Source organism: Haematobia irritans, chromosome 4 (genome assembly GCF_050003625.1).
Source record: "Haematobia irritans isolate KBUSLIRL chromosome 4, ASM5000362v1, whole genome shotgun sequence".
Classification (NCBI taxonomy): Eukaryota; Metazoa; Arthropoda; class Insecta; order Diptera; family Muscidae; genus Haematobia; species Haematobia irritans.
This window is the reverse complement of record NC_134400.1, coordinates 93,964,853-93,982,066: the sequence shown is the minus strand read 5'-3', so window position 1 is coordinate 93,982,066 and position 17,214 is coordinate 93,964,853. Positions and strand designations below refer to the sequence as shown.

General features: G+C 33.7%; 1 long non-coding RNA gene across 1 annotated transcript; it reads left to right on the top strand.

Moving 5' to 3' along the window:
- Positions 1-5,617: 5,617 nt before the first annotated feature.
- Positions 5,618-6,163, top strand: LOC142233431 (uncharacterized). Its single transcript, XR_012721404.1, has 3 exons — positions 5,618-5,684; positions 5,814-5,889; positions 5,984-6,163. It is a non-coding gene; the product is annotated as an uncharacterized LOC142233431 (long non-coding RNA).
- The last annotated feature ends 11,051 nt before the right edge of the window (positions 6,164-17,214 follow it).

Below are 17,214 nucleotides of genomic sequence, written 5' to 3'. Positions count from 1 at the left end.
GAAAGCTATATATGGGAGCTATATCTAAATCTGAACCGATTTCAACCAAATTTCGCACGCATAGCTACAATGCTAATTCTATTTCCTGCGCAAAATTTCAACTAAATCGGAGCAAAAAATTGGCCTCTGTGGTCATATGAGTGTAAATCGGGCGAAAGCTATATATGGGAGCTATATCTAAATCTGAACCGATTTCAACCAAATTTGGCACGCATAGCTACAATGCTAATTCTACTCCCTGTGCACAATTTCAACTAAATCGGAGTAAAAGATTGGCCACTGTGGTCATATGAGTGTAAATCGGGCGAAAGCTATATATGGCAGCTATATCTAAATCTGAACCGATTTCAACCAAATTTGGCACGCATAGCTACAATGCTAATTCTACTCTCTGTGCAAAGTTTCAACTAAATCGGAGCAAAAAATTGGCCTCTGTGGTCATATGAGTGTAAATCGGGCGAACGATATATATGGGAGCTATATCTAAATCTGAACCGATTTCAATAAAATTTGGCACACTAGACTACACTACTAATTGAACTCCTAATGCAAAATTTCAACCAAATTGGGGTAGAACTCTGGCTTCTGGGACCGTATTAGTCCATATCGGGCGAAAGATATATATGGGAGCTATATCTAAATCTGAACCGATTTCTTCCAAAAACAATAGGTATCTATTCTGAGCCAAAACACGTACTTGGGCCAAATTTGAAGTCGATTAGACTAAAACTGCGACCTAGACTTTGATTACAAAAATGTGTTCACGGACAGACGGACAGACGGACAGACGGACATGGCTATATCGACTCAAGAGCCCACCCTGAGCATTTTTTCCAAAGACACCATGTGTCTATCTCGTCTCCTTCTGGGTGTTGCAAACATATGCACTAACTTATAATACCCTGTTCCACAGTGTGGAGCAGGGTATAATCATGAACTTATCTAGATGAAAAAAATCTTTGGCGCCAAATCATGGTCATTCTTACTATGGGTTAGTTCATTTTTCATAAAAAATAGTAAACTTTTTTTTCGGTGTAACAAGATTTAGAATTTCAGCCAAATTGGAGAGATCAGTCTATATACATGCTATACCAAAAAACGGACCGATACATCCCATATTCGGCTCACCTCTTTGTGGACCTTATGTATCTTTATGTATCATCTTAGAATTTCTCCCTGATCAAGAATATATATTTATATAGTCGGAAAACAATAATTCGACCATTCTATTGTGTTGGGTATAAAATGGAAAACAGCTTCGTAATTTTTTGAAAGCCAGTACTTGACCCATATTGCGATTACCAAAGCGCTTTTATGGTTCCAATATTTCGTCAAAATAATTATGAGTAATCATAAGTAATGGCAATGATTTCCTTATCTTAATGTTTTGTTCTTAAATCGATGAAATTCGTATAAAGCAGAAGAAGTGTATTCAAATGGAAGATTTCCTTATTAAATCATCTGGGATTTCTTGGCAAAGGTAAACAATGATTAACTTTGACTTCCTTTACAAAGCTGCTTAAAATTTAGCAAATTGTTTGCTGGGATTCAAGTGCAAAAAACTATTCATACAAATAATTATATTACGATGATGAAAGCATATATAGTTATTATCTATAAAAGTTAATTATATAATCTAGCCGACATCACATTATGTAAAAATTTAAGTTTTTTAATTATACACTTGATTAAAACTATGCGAAAAGCAATGATAGTTTTTTACATAGTGTGACAACATTTATTTAAATATTTTTTTTGCAGTGAATAACTCCATATTGGAGGAGAAACATCGATGCATATAGCGAGAGTGATTGTTCAATCTAATGGGCAAGTAGGTTTTCTCTTCAATTCAAAAAATTAATATTTCGCAATTATTCGCAGTTCTTGTTGCAATTTGAGATATTAATCAGATATTATACTATCAATTATGTTGATAAAAAATATATTAACGGCTAATCAACAAATTGGACAAATTTCCGAACATTACACATAAAGAATGAAGCAAAATACAATTATTGGCATAATTGTATAAAAATGGAAAATCAAATATGATTTTTATTCCGAAGCATAATTTTAAGGACATTTTGAGTTAACTTTATTTACCACATCCTTCGAGCGATGAGATAATAAGAAAATCCTTCTAAAAAATAAAACGAAAAGATTTGAAATTTTTTAAAGAATAGGATCAGGGGTAGAGAATGAAGCCGCCGATTTCAGTCGCCGCCGATCATTTATTTCCAGTCAACGCCGCCGTCGAAAATGTCGACTCATATCGACTTAAACTTAGCTGCCAATTAATCAAAAATATCGATTTAAATAAGAAAAATTTATTTATAGTTGTCATATTTTTTTCCAAAATGACAAACAATCATTTTCAAGCTGCTATAATAATTTTACAAAAATTTAGCTCAGAAAATTTGAACGAAATGTAAATTTGATTGAATAATTGTTTGTACAACTAATCTCATTACTATTCGAGCAACTTCAAATTGATTTTATAATGGATAATTGTCAAAATTGGACAAATTTTTATCGGATTAGCCGTCAAGCCGCCGCTTGACGGTATGTAAAGTCGGCCCCAGGGTTCAACTTTCCTTACATGTTTTTTTTTATACCCTCCATCATAGGATGGGGGTATAATAACTTTGTCATTCCGTTTGTAACACATCGAAATATTGCTCTAAGACCCCATAAAGTATATATATTCTGGGTCGTGGTGAAATTCTGAGTCGATTTAAGCATGTCCGTCCGTCCGTCCGTCTATTGAAATCACGCTAACTTCCGAACGAAACAAGCTATCGACTTGAAACTTGGCACAAGTAGTTGTTATCGATGTAGGTCGGATTGTATTGAAAATGGTCATATCGGTCCACTTTTACGTATAGCCCCATATAAACCGATCCCCAGATTTGGCTTGCGGAGCCTAAAACAGAAGCAAATTTCATCCGATCCGGCTGAAATTTGGTACATGGTGTTGGTATATGGTCTCTAACAACCATGCAAAAATTGGTCTACATCGGTCCATAATTATATATAGCCCCCATATAAACCGATCCCCAGATTTGGCTTGCGGAGCCTCAAAGAGAAGAAAATTTCATCCGATCCGGCTGAAATTTGATACATGATGTTGGTATATGGTCTCTAACAACCATGCAAAAATTGGTCCATATCGGTTCTTAATTATATATAGCCCCCATATAAACCGATCCCCAGATTTGGCTTGTGGAGCCTCTAAGAGAACAAAAATTCATCCGATCCGGCTAAAATTTGGTACATGGTGTTAGTATATGGTCTCTAACGACCATGCAAAAATTGGTCTACATCGGTCCATAATTATATATAGCCCCCATATAAACCGATCCCCAGATTTAGCTTGCGGAGCCTCAAAGAGAAGAAAATTTCATCCGATCCGGCTGAAATTTGATACATGATGTTGGTATATGGTCTCTAAGAACCATGCAAAAATTGGTCCATATCGGTTCTTAATTATATATAGCCCCCATATAAACCGATCCCCAGATTTGGCTTGTGGAGCCTCTAAGAGAAGCATATTTCATCCGATCCGGCTGTAATTTGGTACATGGTGTTGGTACATGGTCTCTAACAATCATGCAAAAATTGGTCCACATCGACGCATAACTATATATAGCCCCCATATAAACCGATCCCCATATTTGGCTTGCGAAGTCTCCAAGAGAAGCAAATTTCATCCAATCCGGTTGTAATTTGGAACATGCACAGAAAAAAAAGTGTCTCGTAAATTTAAGAAAATTTTTACAATAATTTATTACAAGAATTTTCCAGAATTTTAGTTCATTTTTCGCATCTTCAACGAAAATTAACTACTCGGAAGGAAATTTTACAAATTCTAAGTAGCAATCGTTTAGTTCATGGCCGTTGTCATGCTATAAAACTACTTGTAAAATGTAAAGTATTTTGTAAATAATAAGTGCAATTTACTATAAAATTTTTTTGTATGAGAAAATATTTTTTTACGAAAAATGAACTTGAAAGTGGATAGCAATTTCTTACTGACAATTCCTATAGTTACTAATTGTTGGTAGAAAATTACCCAATGAAATATTTTTAGTTCACATGTAATTAAATTTATAGACATTTTCGTTAAAAAATGGTAGATAACATTTCATGAAAATTTTGTAAATTTTAAGTTAAACGTTTCATCGTTCATAAACTGGTGTGCCTTTACGAATATTATTCTTGGAGTAAATTGTCAGCAGATGCGATGAACTAGTGCATAGTACAGAGTTCTTTATCGGCATAGTGGAATGTGATTAATGTAAAGATGATGTTACTTGAGTTTTGTTGTGTATACATGAGCGTGGGGTTGTTTTTATTTTTGTTCATTTAGTGGTTTGCGTGTGTGTGTTTGTTATTCGCGGATGGTTTATTTGGCTGGATGAGGTGTTGTTTTCAATAAAGGCACATGTGTTTTTGTTGTTGTAGGAATGTTTTGGCTTTGCTTGGTTTTGTTTGGCATGCTTCAGTTGTATAGTTGGCGTTGGCGTGGGTTGTTGCATCTTTTAAGTAGGTATGCAACAAGGGAGTATAAAGGCATGGAATATTTTGGATTTTTGAGACATATATTGGTGTTTGTTTATTAAACCTTTTAAATGAAAGTTATTAATATTTTATCGGTAGTTTAGAAAAAATTTATTACGAATATTTAGGAAAATATGTTGAAAGTGTATCGAAATTTTTATTATTCTATGTAAAAAATTAATATTCAATTCCAGATGAATTTAGAAAATTTTTGTTATATCTCAGCGTATAGTTTATTCATAAATTGGTAAGTATTTTTTTAATATGAATTTCTTTTAAAAAGAATATTTTTTACGTATATTATTATTTGTTAATTAATTTTTTTGGAAACCAGTTTAATGTTTTTCTTTGTTGTAAAAACAATATTTAATTTCAGAGCAACTCCAGATGGATTTGAACAAATAAAAAATAGAGAATTGGTAAGTTTTCTTTTAAAAATTGGCTTTATTTTAACTAGAATATTTACGTTTTTGTGACCTTTTTATCATCAAAATTACAGGTTTTTAATGCCTTATTTTAGTATTTCTTTAATCAAATTTTTTGGAAACCAATGTAATATTTTTAATGTAAAAACAAATATTTAATTTCAGAATAACCCCTTAAACATTTGGACAAATTTTTAGAACTCCTTTGCCTGTAATTTAATAGTGAATTGGTAAGGATTCTTTAACTTTCTTTTAGCCCTGGACAGTCATCCTTATTTTTTGTACATTAACGTCAGCCTTCGTCATTTTGACTACGGCTCATTTCAAGACGCTAAAATTTTCATCGTGAGCGAAAAAGTGAACCAAACTTGAGTTTATTTTCTTATTCAATTTGGTTTTAAGTAGTATAAAACAAAAATTCATAAAACGGTCGAATTAGTATAACTTAAATTCACCATTTACCAATAGACTAAAATGCATTTTAAATCGAAAATGAAATTACGTGTCGTCATTTTGACGAATGATGACTGTCTAGGGTTATCAAGAATATTTGGTTTTTAATGCATATTATTATTTTTTTCATTAGATTTTTTGAAAACTTATTTAATAATTTTATTTAATATTTAATTTCAGAGTAACCCAAATAAATTTGGACAACTTTTTATATATCCCCTCAGCGTACAATTTAATAGAGAATTGGTAAGTTTTATATTAAAACTTTGGCTTTCTTTCAACTAGAATATTTATTTTTTTATATCCTTCACATCGATAACAACACATTTTTATGAGTTTATTTATAATACTTCATTATTTCTCTAATTGTTTCAGGTACAAATTTTATGAGATACGTTTTCCAAAGAAAAGTTTAATTCTTTACACCATTTGATAAAATGCCCCAAATATGGTAAGTTACAAGCTAAAATGAAGAATTAAAAATTATATTTCATTACATGGTGTTAATTTTTAACAATTTTCATTTTTGTTTCCATTTTTTCCAGCAAGATATGTGAAAAAACTACCTACGATGAATAAAAAAAAGGATAAGTCAAAATGTCCAAACAGCGGGTTCAAATGAACTACTCTCTGTTCCACGTGGTCATAATTTTTATTCACAAAAAACATTGTATTAAGAACTTTCATCATAAGTTTTTATAATAAAGTACTTTTGCTTAAAGAAAGTTAAATTTTAATGTATGAAAATTTCCATAATAGTAAAACGGTTTGTTGTTCCTTTAATTATTTAATTTCTCTGTACTGTGGAATGATTGATTTAAAAATACTTTAGTCGTCGACATTTGAAAGAGACTGTTAACCAATTTTTATTATCGAGTTTCTCACAAAATAAGCAAGTAAACTAAAATAATACTGACTTTTTAACTTGGTAGGGGTATATAAATCTTATGGTGTTGTAAAAATGAACTAAACTACAATGTTATAGATGAACTAAAATTTAAGAAAATTATAAAATAGACAAGTTGAAAAAAATCTTAAGGGCTAAATCATGGTCAATATTACTACAGTTTAGTTCATTTTGCAATGGAAAAGGGTTCATTGTTTTTTCAGTGTGGTGTTAGTATATGATCTTTAACAACCGTGCCAGAATTGGTCCATATCGGTCCATAATTATATATAGCCCCCATATAAAACGTTCTCCAGATTTGACCTCCGGAGCCTCTTGGAGGAGCAAAATTCATCCGATCCGGTTCAAATTAGGAACGTGGTGTTAGTATATGGTCGCTAACAACCATACCAAAATTGGTCCAATCACACAAAAATTGGTCCATATCGGTTCATAATCATGGTTGCCACTAGAGCCAAAAATAATCTACCAAAATTTTATTTCTATAGAATATTTTGTCAAAATTTTATTTCTAGAGAAAATTTTGTTAAAATTTTATTCGGTTCATAATCAAATTTTCATCATTGTCAAAATTTTATTTCTATAGAAAATTTTGTTCAAATTTTATTCGGTTCATAATCATGGTTGCCACTCGAGCCACAAATAATCTACCAAGATTTTATTTCTATAGAAAATTTTGTCAAAAGTTTATTTCTATAGAAAATTTTGTTAAAATTTTATTTCTGTAGAAATTTTTGTCAAAATTTTCTTTCTATAGAATATTTTGTCAAAATTTTTATTTCTATAGAAAATTTTGTGAAAATTTTATTTCTATAGAAAATTTTGTTAAAATTTTATTTCTGTAGAAAATTTTGTCAAAATTTTATGTCTACTTTGTCAAACTGAATTATATACGTATTGGATCGATCTTTTTTGATTTAATATATACCACGTATGGACTTACATACAATTTAGAAGATGGTGTTAGGAGGTTTTAAGATACCTTGCCATCGGCAAGCGTTACCGCAACTTAAGTAATTCGATTGTGGATGGCAATGTTTAGAAGAAGTTTCTACGCAATCCATGATGGAGGGTACATAAGTTTCGGCCTGACCGAACTTACGGCCGTATATACTTGTTTTTTTTTTTTTTTTTTTTTAATTTAAATGCCCAAATTTTTCACATAAAATATTCGAATTGCGTACTTTCTAGTCCTTGTCCAAAAGGCCGGCATTGGAATTAAAAAAATCGATATGGAATTCCCGGACGCGATTTAAAATAAAAATTTGTGAGGCTGTCCAAAAGGACTTCATAGGAGGTGAAAAAACTTGAAGGGGAATTCCGGGATGCGCTTTAAAAGAAATGTTTGTGGAACAACTTCTAACTTTTTTGGGAAGAAATAGTAGAACCTGGTACCCCCATCCCCTCTGTACATTTCAAGTATATCGGAGATGTTTGGTTTTTTTCACTGTACTTTGAAAAAGTCGTGTGAAGGGGAGGTCCCTTTCCTCGACCACATGTCGTAAAATAAAGTAGCGGATCTCTGTCAAGTACATTGGCGCAGCTGTTTCGGATCTTGCGCGGAACATACTAACAAACAAAATTCGAATTTTTATACCCACCACCATAGAATGGTGACGGGGGTATAATAAGATTGTCATTCCGTTTGTAACACATCGAAATATCGATTTTCGACTATATAAAGTATTTATATTCTTGATCAGGGAGAAATTCTAAGACGATATAACGATGTCCGTCTGTCTGTTGTAAGCACGCTACAGTCTTCAATAATGAAGAAATCGTGCTGAAATTTTGCACAAACTCGTCTTTTGTCTGAAGGCAGGTCAAGTTCGAAGATTGGCTATATCGGTCCATGTTTTGGTATAGCCCCCATATAGACCGATCTCCCGATTTTACTTCTTGGGCTTATAGAAACCGCAGTTTTTATTCAATTTACCTGAAATTGGAAATCTAGAAGTATTGTAGGACCACAAATACGTGTGCCAAAAATTGTGAGTATCGGTCCATATTTTGGTATGATCCCCATATAAAACGACCTCCCGATTTGGGGTCTTGGGCTTATAGAAACCGTAGCTTTTATCCAATTTGTCTGAAATTGGAAATCCAGAGGTATCTTAGGACCATAAAGAGGTGTGCCGAAAATGGTGAGTATCGGTCCATATTTTGGTATAGCCCCCATATAGACCGATTTCCCAATATTAGGTTAGGTTAGGTGTGGGCTTCTTGAATCCGAAGCTTTTATCCTATTTGCCTGAAATTGGAAATCTAGAGGTATTTTCGGGTCATGAAGAGGTGTGCTGAAAACGGTGAGTATCGGTCCATATTTTAGTATAGCCCCCATAAGAACGATCTCCCGATTTAACTCCTTGGGTTTCTAGAAACCGTAGTTTTTATCTGATTTGCCTGAAATTGTAAATATTCTGGTATTTTAGGCTCACAAAAACGTGTATCGGATTAAGTTTTTATCGGTCCATTTGGTAATGCCTCCATATACACCGACTTCACTTCTTGAGGGTGTAGAAGGCGCACTGATCATGAAAATTGCTTGAAACTCAATGTAAAATTTCCAGATTTTACTACTACAGATTTAAGATTTCAAATCAAGACGGTATTTTATAATTTTCTTGCACACTTACAAGAGATGTTAATGATTCCTCTAAAACTCAAACCAAAATGTTCTTATAAATCCAGAATCTGATATAGTCCTCATAGGTGAAATCTTTTAATTTATCTTCGGGAAGTGTCCTCAAGTCCTTAAGCCCTCCTGAAATTTCAAAGGAAACCCTAATATTTGGTTCATGGTGGTGGGTATTTAAGATTCGGCCCGCCCGAACTTAGTGCTGTATATACTTGTTTTATAATTTATTAATATTGAGGGTTTGAACAAGAACAACAAATCTTTGTGCTTATGACTATATTTTTTTTGTCAGTGTGTCATATGCACATCTCTAACATGATTTGATAATTTGTTGTCGTTACAGTCGTGAACTCAATGGAATATATATTCGCCATTTCTTCCTCAATTGATGTTATATAAAATATATTAAAGGGTAGATTAAATGCAACAGTCAGTATGTTAAGGCAACTTTCTCGAAGGACTCTATCAGAATTCAACAAAGCTTCCCGCATATAAACCATGTCATCATCATCATCATAGAAATTTTTGTGCTTTTCCTCCATCGTCGAGGACATGGCGCAACTAGAAAAGCGCACATATCCTTAGAGGGGGCGTGATAACGTTCATACATACACACGTAAAAAGGAAAACAAAAAACAAATATAAATTCATTTGACCGTAGCGAAAAGTTGTGGTTTTATGTGGTTTTTGATTACAAAGGATTTTTATTGACTCAACTTAAGCTCATACATTAAATGGAATGACATGAGAGTATTCCCAAAACATACTCAGTCCGAATGCCAAGAAATGGCATGATACTGAGTGAAGTGCTCGTTTATAACAAATATTCAACGGTCGCATGGTTCGTCTGTTAAGAATCAAACCTTTGAGACTTGTATCAAGAGACATGTACCATCTCCAAAACAATGTACCATTGATATTTGAAACCCCAAATATCAATTTCTACAATGAACAGTGGGAGAGATTAGTGATTCTATTGCACATAAATACATACACTGAAAGAAAAGTTTTCTTTTGTGAGGAAAGACATTTTAGACGAGCAAAGTTTACTTTTAATATTAAACAAGTATATACGGCCGTAAGTTCGGCCAGGCCGAATCTTATGCACCCTTCACCATGGATTGCGTAGAAACTTCTACGAAAGACTGTCATCCACAATCGAATTAATTGGGTTGTTGTATCTTAAAACTTGTTAACATCGTTTTCTAAATTGTTAGTTAGTCCATACGTGGTATATATTAGACAAAAAAGGTATGTATAGGTAAGTCTACAAATATTTAATTACGAATCGATATGGACTTTTGCACGGTACGTAGAGAGCCAGAATTGAAATATGGGGGTCGCTTATATGTGGGCTATATACATTTATGAACTTGATATGGACCAATTTTTGTGTGATTGGGGATGGATTTATCTGAGGGCTATATATAACTATAGGCCGATATGGACCTAGTTAGGCATGGTTGTTAACGGCCATATACTAGCACAATGTACCAAATTTCAACTGACTCGGATGAAATTTGCTCTTCCCAGGAGCTCTGGAGGTCAAATCTGGGGATCGGTTTATATGGGGGTTATATATAATTATGGACCGGTGTGGACCAATTTTTGCATGGTTGTGAGAGACCATATACCAACACCATGTACCAAATTTCAGCCGGATCGGATGAAATTTGCTTCTCTTAGAAGCTCCGCGAGCCAAATCGGGGGATCGATTTATATGGGGGCTATATATAATTATGGACCGATGTGGACCAATTTTTGCATGGTTGTCAGAAACCATATATTAACACCATGTACCAAATTTCAGCCGGATCGGATGGAATTTGCTTCTCTTAGAGGATCGGCAGCCAAATTTGGGGATCCGTTTATATGGGGGCTATACGTAAAAGTGGACCGATATGGCCCATTTGCAATGCCATCCGACCTACATCAATAACAACTACTTGTGCCAAGTTTCAAGTCGATAGCTTGTTTCGTTCGGAAGTTAGCGTGATTTCAACAGACGGACGGACGGACATGCTCAGATCGACTTAGAATGTCACCACGACACAGAATATATATATATACTTTATGGGGTCTTAGAGCAATATTTCGATGTGTTACAAACGGAATGACAAAGTTAATATACCCCCATCCTATGGTGGAGGGTATAAAAAAAAATTCTTTAAAAGCAAATAAAACAGAGTTGAGACAATCGTTGAATCGCTTGTAATAAATTCGGGTTTATTTGCTATTAAAGACAGTACTTCATAAAAAATCGGAATTTCGTTTGTCTAAAAATTCGTTCAGGAGGAAAGTTTTTCTTTGGGTGTACAACCTATGTTTTTGACTTGTATGACATGTTGACGGTGACAAATGCCATGTAGCACGCGTTCACACAAAGAAAATTTCATTAAAAGTCAGCCAACGAAAATTTTTGATATAACGAAACATTTTCGTTAATACAATGAAAATATTCGTTAATAGTACGAAACGTTACGTTGATTGACAGAAAATTCGTCATTATAACGAAAAATTTCGTTGTATTAACGAATTTGTGTCATTGGCTTTTAACGACACATTTCGTTAATATAACGAAACTTTTTGTATTAGTGTAACAATAGAGCTATTGAGAGTAGAGGTGTGCACGTGACACGAAATTGTCGTGACTCACGAAATTTTTCGTGATTCGTGCGTGAGTCGTGTGTCACGCTCATCACAACAACGTGAGTGTGCGTGAGCGTGATTAACAATCCAAAATGTCGTGCGTGAGCGTGAGTCACGAAAATAATATCTTCGTGAGTGTGCGTGAGTAACGAATTACACTCACGAAAATATTCCTGCTCACCAACATAAAACGCTTAAGAGTTAAATTCAATTACAATTTTAGTGACACCTTGGATGTTAAGAGTTTAATATCACTCTCGATTTTAATAATACTCCTGTTTTCAGACACTTCGGTAAGGTAAATTAATCATAAAATTATTCGTGAGTCACGATATTCTTCGTTCCCATTAAAAGTATGTATATTTCCCATTAAAAGTATGTATATTTCCCATTAAAAGTATGAAAAACGCGAGTTATAAAAAAATTAACTCAAATGAACTTCCTGTGCAGTTAAAATAAAGAACATCTTTGGTAGAACATTTTTGGAAGCGCTTTAAAGTTGTACCTTTAGAAGAACTTCCAATTTTTTTATACCCTCCATCATAGGATGGGGGTATATTAACTTTGTCATTCCGTTTGTAGCACATCGAAATATTGCTCTAAGACCCCATAAAGTATATATATTCTGGGTCGTCGTGAAATTCTGCGTCGATCTAAGCATGTCCGTCCGTCCGTCTGTTGAAATCACGCTAACTTCCGAACGAAACAAGCTATCGACTTGAAACTTGGCACAAGTAGTTGTTATCGATGTAGGTCGGATGGTATTGAAAATGGGCCATATCGGTCCACTTTTACGTATAGCCCCCATATAAACCGATCCCCAGATTTGGCTTGCGGAGCCTAAAACAGAAGCAAATTTCATCCGATCCGGCTGAAATTTGGTACATGGTGTTGGTATATGGTCTCTAACAACCATGCAAAAATTGGTCCACATCGGTCCATAATTATATATTCATCCGATCCGGCTGAAATTTGGTACATGGTGTTGGTATATGGTCTCTAACAATCATGCAAAAATTGGTCCACATCGACGCATAACTATATTAAGCCCCCATATAAACCGATCCCCAGATTTGGCTTGCGAAGTCTCCAAGAGAAGCAAATTTCATCCAAGCCGGTTGTAATTTGGAACATGGTGTTAGTATATGATCTTTAACAACCGTGCCAGAATTGGTCCATATCGGTCCATAATTATATATAGCCCCCATATAAAACGTTCTCCAGATTTGACCTCCGGAGCCTCTTGGAGGAGCAAAATTCAACCGATCCGGTTCAAATTAGGAACGTGGTGTAAGTATATGGTCGCTAACAACCATACCAAAATTGGTCCAATCACACAAAAATTGGTCCATATCGGTTCATAATCATGGTTGCCACTAGAGCCAAAAATAATCTACCAAAATTTTGTTTCTATAGAAAATTTTGTCAAAATTTTATTTCTATAAAAAATTTTGTCAAAATTTTATTTCTAGAGAAAATTTTGTTAAAATTTTATTCGGTTCATAATAAAATTTCATCATTTTAAAAATTTTATTTCTATAGAAAATTTTGTCAAAATTTTATTTCTATAGAAAATTTTGTTCAAATTTTATTCGGTTCATAATCATGGTTGCCACTCGAGCCACAAATAATCTACCAAGATTTTATTTCTATAGAAAATTTTGTCAAAAGTTTATTTCTATAGAAAATTTTGTTAAATTTTTTTTTCTGTAGAAATTTTTGTCAAAATTTTCTTTCTATAGAATATTTTGTCAAAATTTTTATTTCTATAGAAAATTTTGTGAAAATTTTATTTCTATAGAAAATTTTGTTAAAATTTTATTTCTGTAGAAAATTTTGTCAAAATTTTATGACTACTTTGTCAAACTGAATTATATACGTATTGGATCGATCTTTTTTGATTTAATATATACCACGTATGGACTTACCAGACCTGTCCAGGAAATGTATGAGATTTTTCAAGACACAAATTTTTTAATGAGCACTTACAGTTTTAGAATCTCTCACTGATTGTTATAAAAACTGTGAAAAAATATTTTGAAAAACTTTTGCCAAAAAGTTGCTCAACGCGGTTAAAGTCAGGATTTTGGCAATTTTCGAAAATTTTAAAGGTATACGTACAAACAAAATTTTAAATAATTTATTAGTAAATATAAGAAATATCTAAAAGCGCAATCTTTGAGCTAAATGCTCAATCAAATAATAAAAAAAGCAAAACGTGAAATTTATTGAGCCGTTTGCTTGCTGTAGCCTCTGGAAATCAAAAAATGCAGAAAATTTCCGCAATTTTTTTTTCAATGCATTATATTTTTTCGAAAAAAAAATGATATACGTTTGTATATTTTTTATATATTCTTGGAACAATAAGGTATAAAAAAATGTAGGTTAAGAATTTTTGGATGTGTCATTAGTCGCTAAAAAATTCATTTCTTTATGAAAGGTCTCAATGTTGAAGCTCATGGCTCTACAAGCGTACCCAGCATGCAAAAAATTGGAAGTTGTTCCACAAACATTTCTTTTCAAGAGCATCCCAGGATCCTTCTTCATTTTTTTCAACTTCCGACGGAGTTTTTTAGACCAGTCTTAAAAATACGCTATTTGGCCTTTTAAAGTTAAAATTTTTATTTGGGACAACAAAAAGTACAGAACAATGCAAATAATCAGTTGACTTTCTAACTTCTACACCCTAAAAAATCATCCCAAACATATTTAGCAGGAAGCATATATATTTTTAAACATTGCCGAAATATTATGATGTTCATTAGCTAGCATAACATGTTTGCAACATATATTTTAATATGTTAGAACATATTATATTTGGAACATAATAATTTTTAAATATAATATGTGTGGATGCAAACATATATTAATTTATGTCTAAGATGAAACATAATATGTTTGAACACTACAAACAATATTTTGTTTGAACAATTCCTGAAAATCTATATGCTTTAAGCAGAATGTGTTTGGAAGTTTATGTTACAGAAGCAATTTTCCCCCAAAAACATGGACCGGAACTCACCATATTCAGTACAACTAATTGCTGTTCTGAAAACCCTACAGAATCTAGAGCCCCGGAGGGTCGTTTTATAATATGGCTATATAAAAACCTATATCCATACACAATGTATTCGGCACAATATATTCCAGCACATTGAATAAAAACTACGGTTTCTAGGAGCCCACGAAGTAAAATCGGGAGATCGGTCTATATTGGGGCTGCACCAAAACATGGACCGATGCACACCTCTTTATGGTCCTTAAAGGTCAAAATTTGGTCAAGGGAAAACGGGTTTAAATCGGTGAAATCGTTTATTTAAAAAATCAAATTAAATTTCTTTTCCAAGTTCAATTAGTATAAAATTCAGGAAAAATATTCAGTTAGGCTTTCGCTTTTCCAAATCCGAATTGCCGGGCCTCACGCTTGACACCTGCCATCAGATTTTGTACAGCTACCTTGTCCACCTTCTTCGCTGCAGAAAGCCAGTTTGCCTTGAACTGCTGCTCGTCCTTAGCAGTTTTTTTGGTCTTCTTTAGGTTCCGCTTGACAATAGCCCAGTATTTCTCAATTGGGCGGAGCTCTGGCGTGTTGGGAGGGTTCTTGTCCTTGGGAACCACCTGCACGTTGTTGGCGGCGTACCACTCCATGGCCTTTTTACCGTAATGGCAAGATGCCAAATCCGGCCAAAACAGTACGGAACAACCGTGTTTCTTCAGGATAGGCAGCAGACGTTTATTCAAACACTCTTTCACGTAAATTTCTTGGTTGACCGTCCCGGAAGCTATGAAAATGCTGCTTTTCAAACCTACGGCTTTGACGTAGGTTTCGTCGTCCATTACCACGCAGTCAAACTTCGTCAGCATCGTCGTGTACAGCCTCCGGGATCGCGCTTTGGCCGTCATATTTTGTTTATCATCTCGATTTGGAGTTACTACCTTCTTGTAAGTCGATAGTCCGGCTCGTTTTTTGGCTCGATGCACGGTTGTAGACGATACACCCAGCTTATTTGCGGCATCTCGGAGAGAGAGGTTAGGGTTTCGCTTGAAACTACCGGCAACTCTCTTTGTCGTCTCAGCGGCTTCCGGTTTTCGATTTCCCCCCGATCCAGACTTCCTGGCTGTCGACAAACGTCCCCAAACACTTTAATTACATTTGTAACGGTTGATTTGGCAACTTTTAGCGATTTTGCCAGCTTTGCGTGAGAGTAGCTCGGATTTTCGCGATGCGCGAGCAAAATTTTGATACGCTGCTCTTCTTGCTTGGACGACATTTTGACAACTGAAGAGTGAATTCCAAAATCAAAATAGGAGCAACATTCTACACACACACACCTTCAAAATTAGGGGTGTTCAGGTTTTTTAAATGCAAAATTGAAAGAAATACGTCAAGTTTATGTTGACTAAATTTTGACCGTATCACCCGTTAGCAGCATATCTTACAAATAACAATCTCTATGCACGGATGAAAAAGACTGTTTTTCATATGTTTGGCTATAAACATTATATGTTTGGAACACAAATTTTTAAACACAATATTTTTGAGTGCAAGCATATAATGTCCATAAACTAGCATAACATGTTTGGGACATATATGTTAATATGTTAGAACATATTATGTTTGGGACATAAAATGTTTGTAAATATAATATGCTTGGATGCAAGCATATATTAATTTAGAAATAGCCTATAAACATATATGTGTTTAGTAGCTTGGAGCGCTATTTAACAGGGAGCGATATTGAATTAAGTTGGTGGTTGTTGCTTGTTATTACAAAATTAACATTTTATTTTTCCTTGGGCAATTGATCAGCTACTTCTTTGATCCTTACAAACTGTGTGGTCCGCTGTTCGAATCTCCGTCCGGCAAAAGGTAAAATTAAAATAAAAAAAAATTATACAATTGAATAATATCTTCTACAATATTTGTATTACAGAAAAAGTGCTAAGAACTAAAAAATCTCGTGGAAGTGAGAAAGATGTGGGGGAATATACAATTGGGCAGAAACAAAATTTTGAGCATTCAGGTCGAAAACCTATGTTGTTAGCACCTATATTATTTGTTTATTTTCATAATTCATTATGATTGTAAATATATAAATAAATAAATAAAATTTTGAGCACAATATTGTTTGGGAGAATTTTTTTAAGCATATAATATTTTTGGGTGCAAAATGCTTCCAAACATATTATATGTTCACATAATAACATATTGTTTCTTGGAAGACAACATTATTGAATTTGGATGGAAAAATACAAAATGTTTGGAACTTAGACTACCCAAACATATATTGTTTAGACCAATATGCTTTCAAACATATTATATATTGGAAGAGATCAAACATATAAATGTTTGGGCAATACCCAAAAATGTATATGCTTGAAGCAAAATATGTTTGGGAGTATATGTTACAGAAGCGATTTTTTGTGAGCGTGTGGAAAGGAATTTCTACTAAAATTAAACTTGCCGAGACCCTTAAAACACCTTTTTATGCTAAAAGTATACAATGACAAAAGAAGAATACAAATCTTCAACCTGGAACTAAATATTCAACTTGATATTCTATGCGGTACTGTTTGACAAG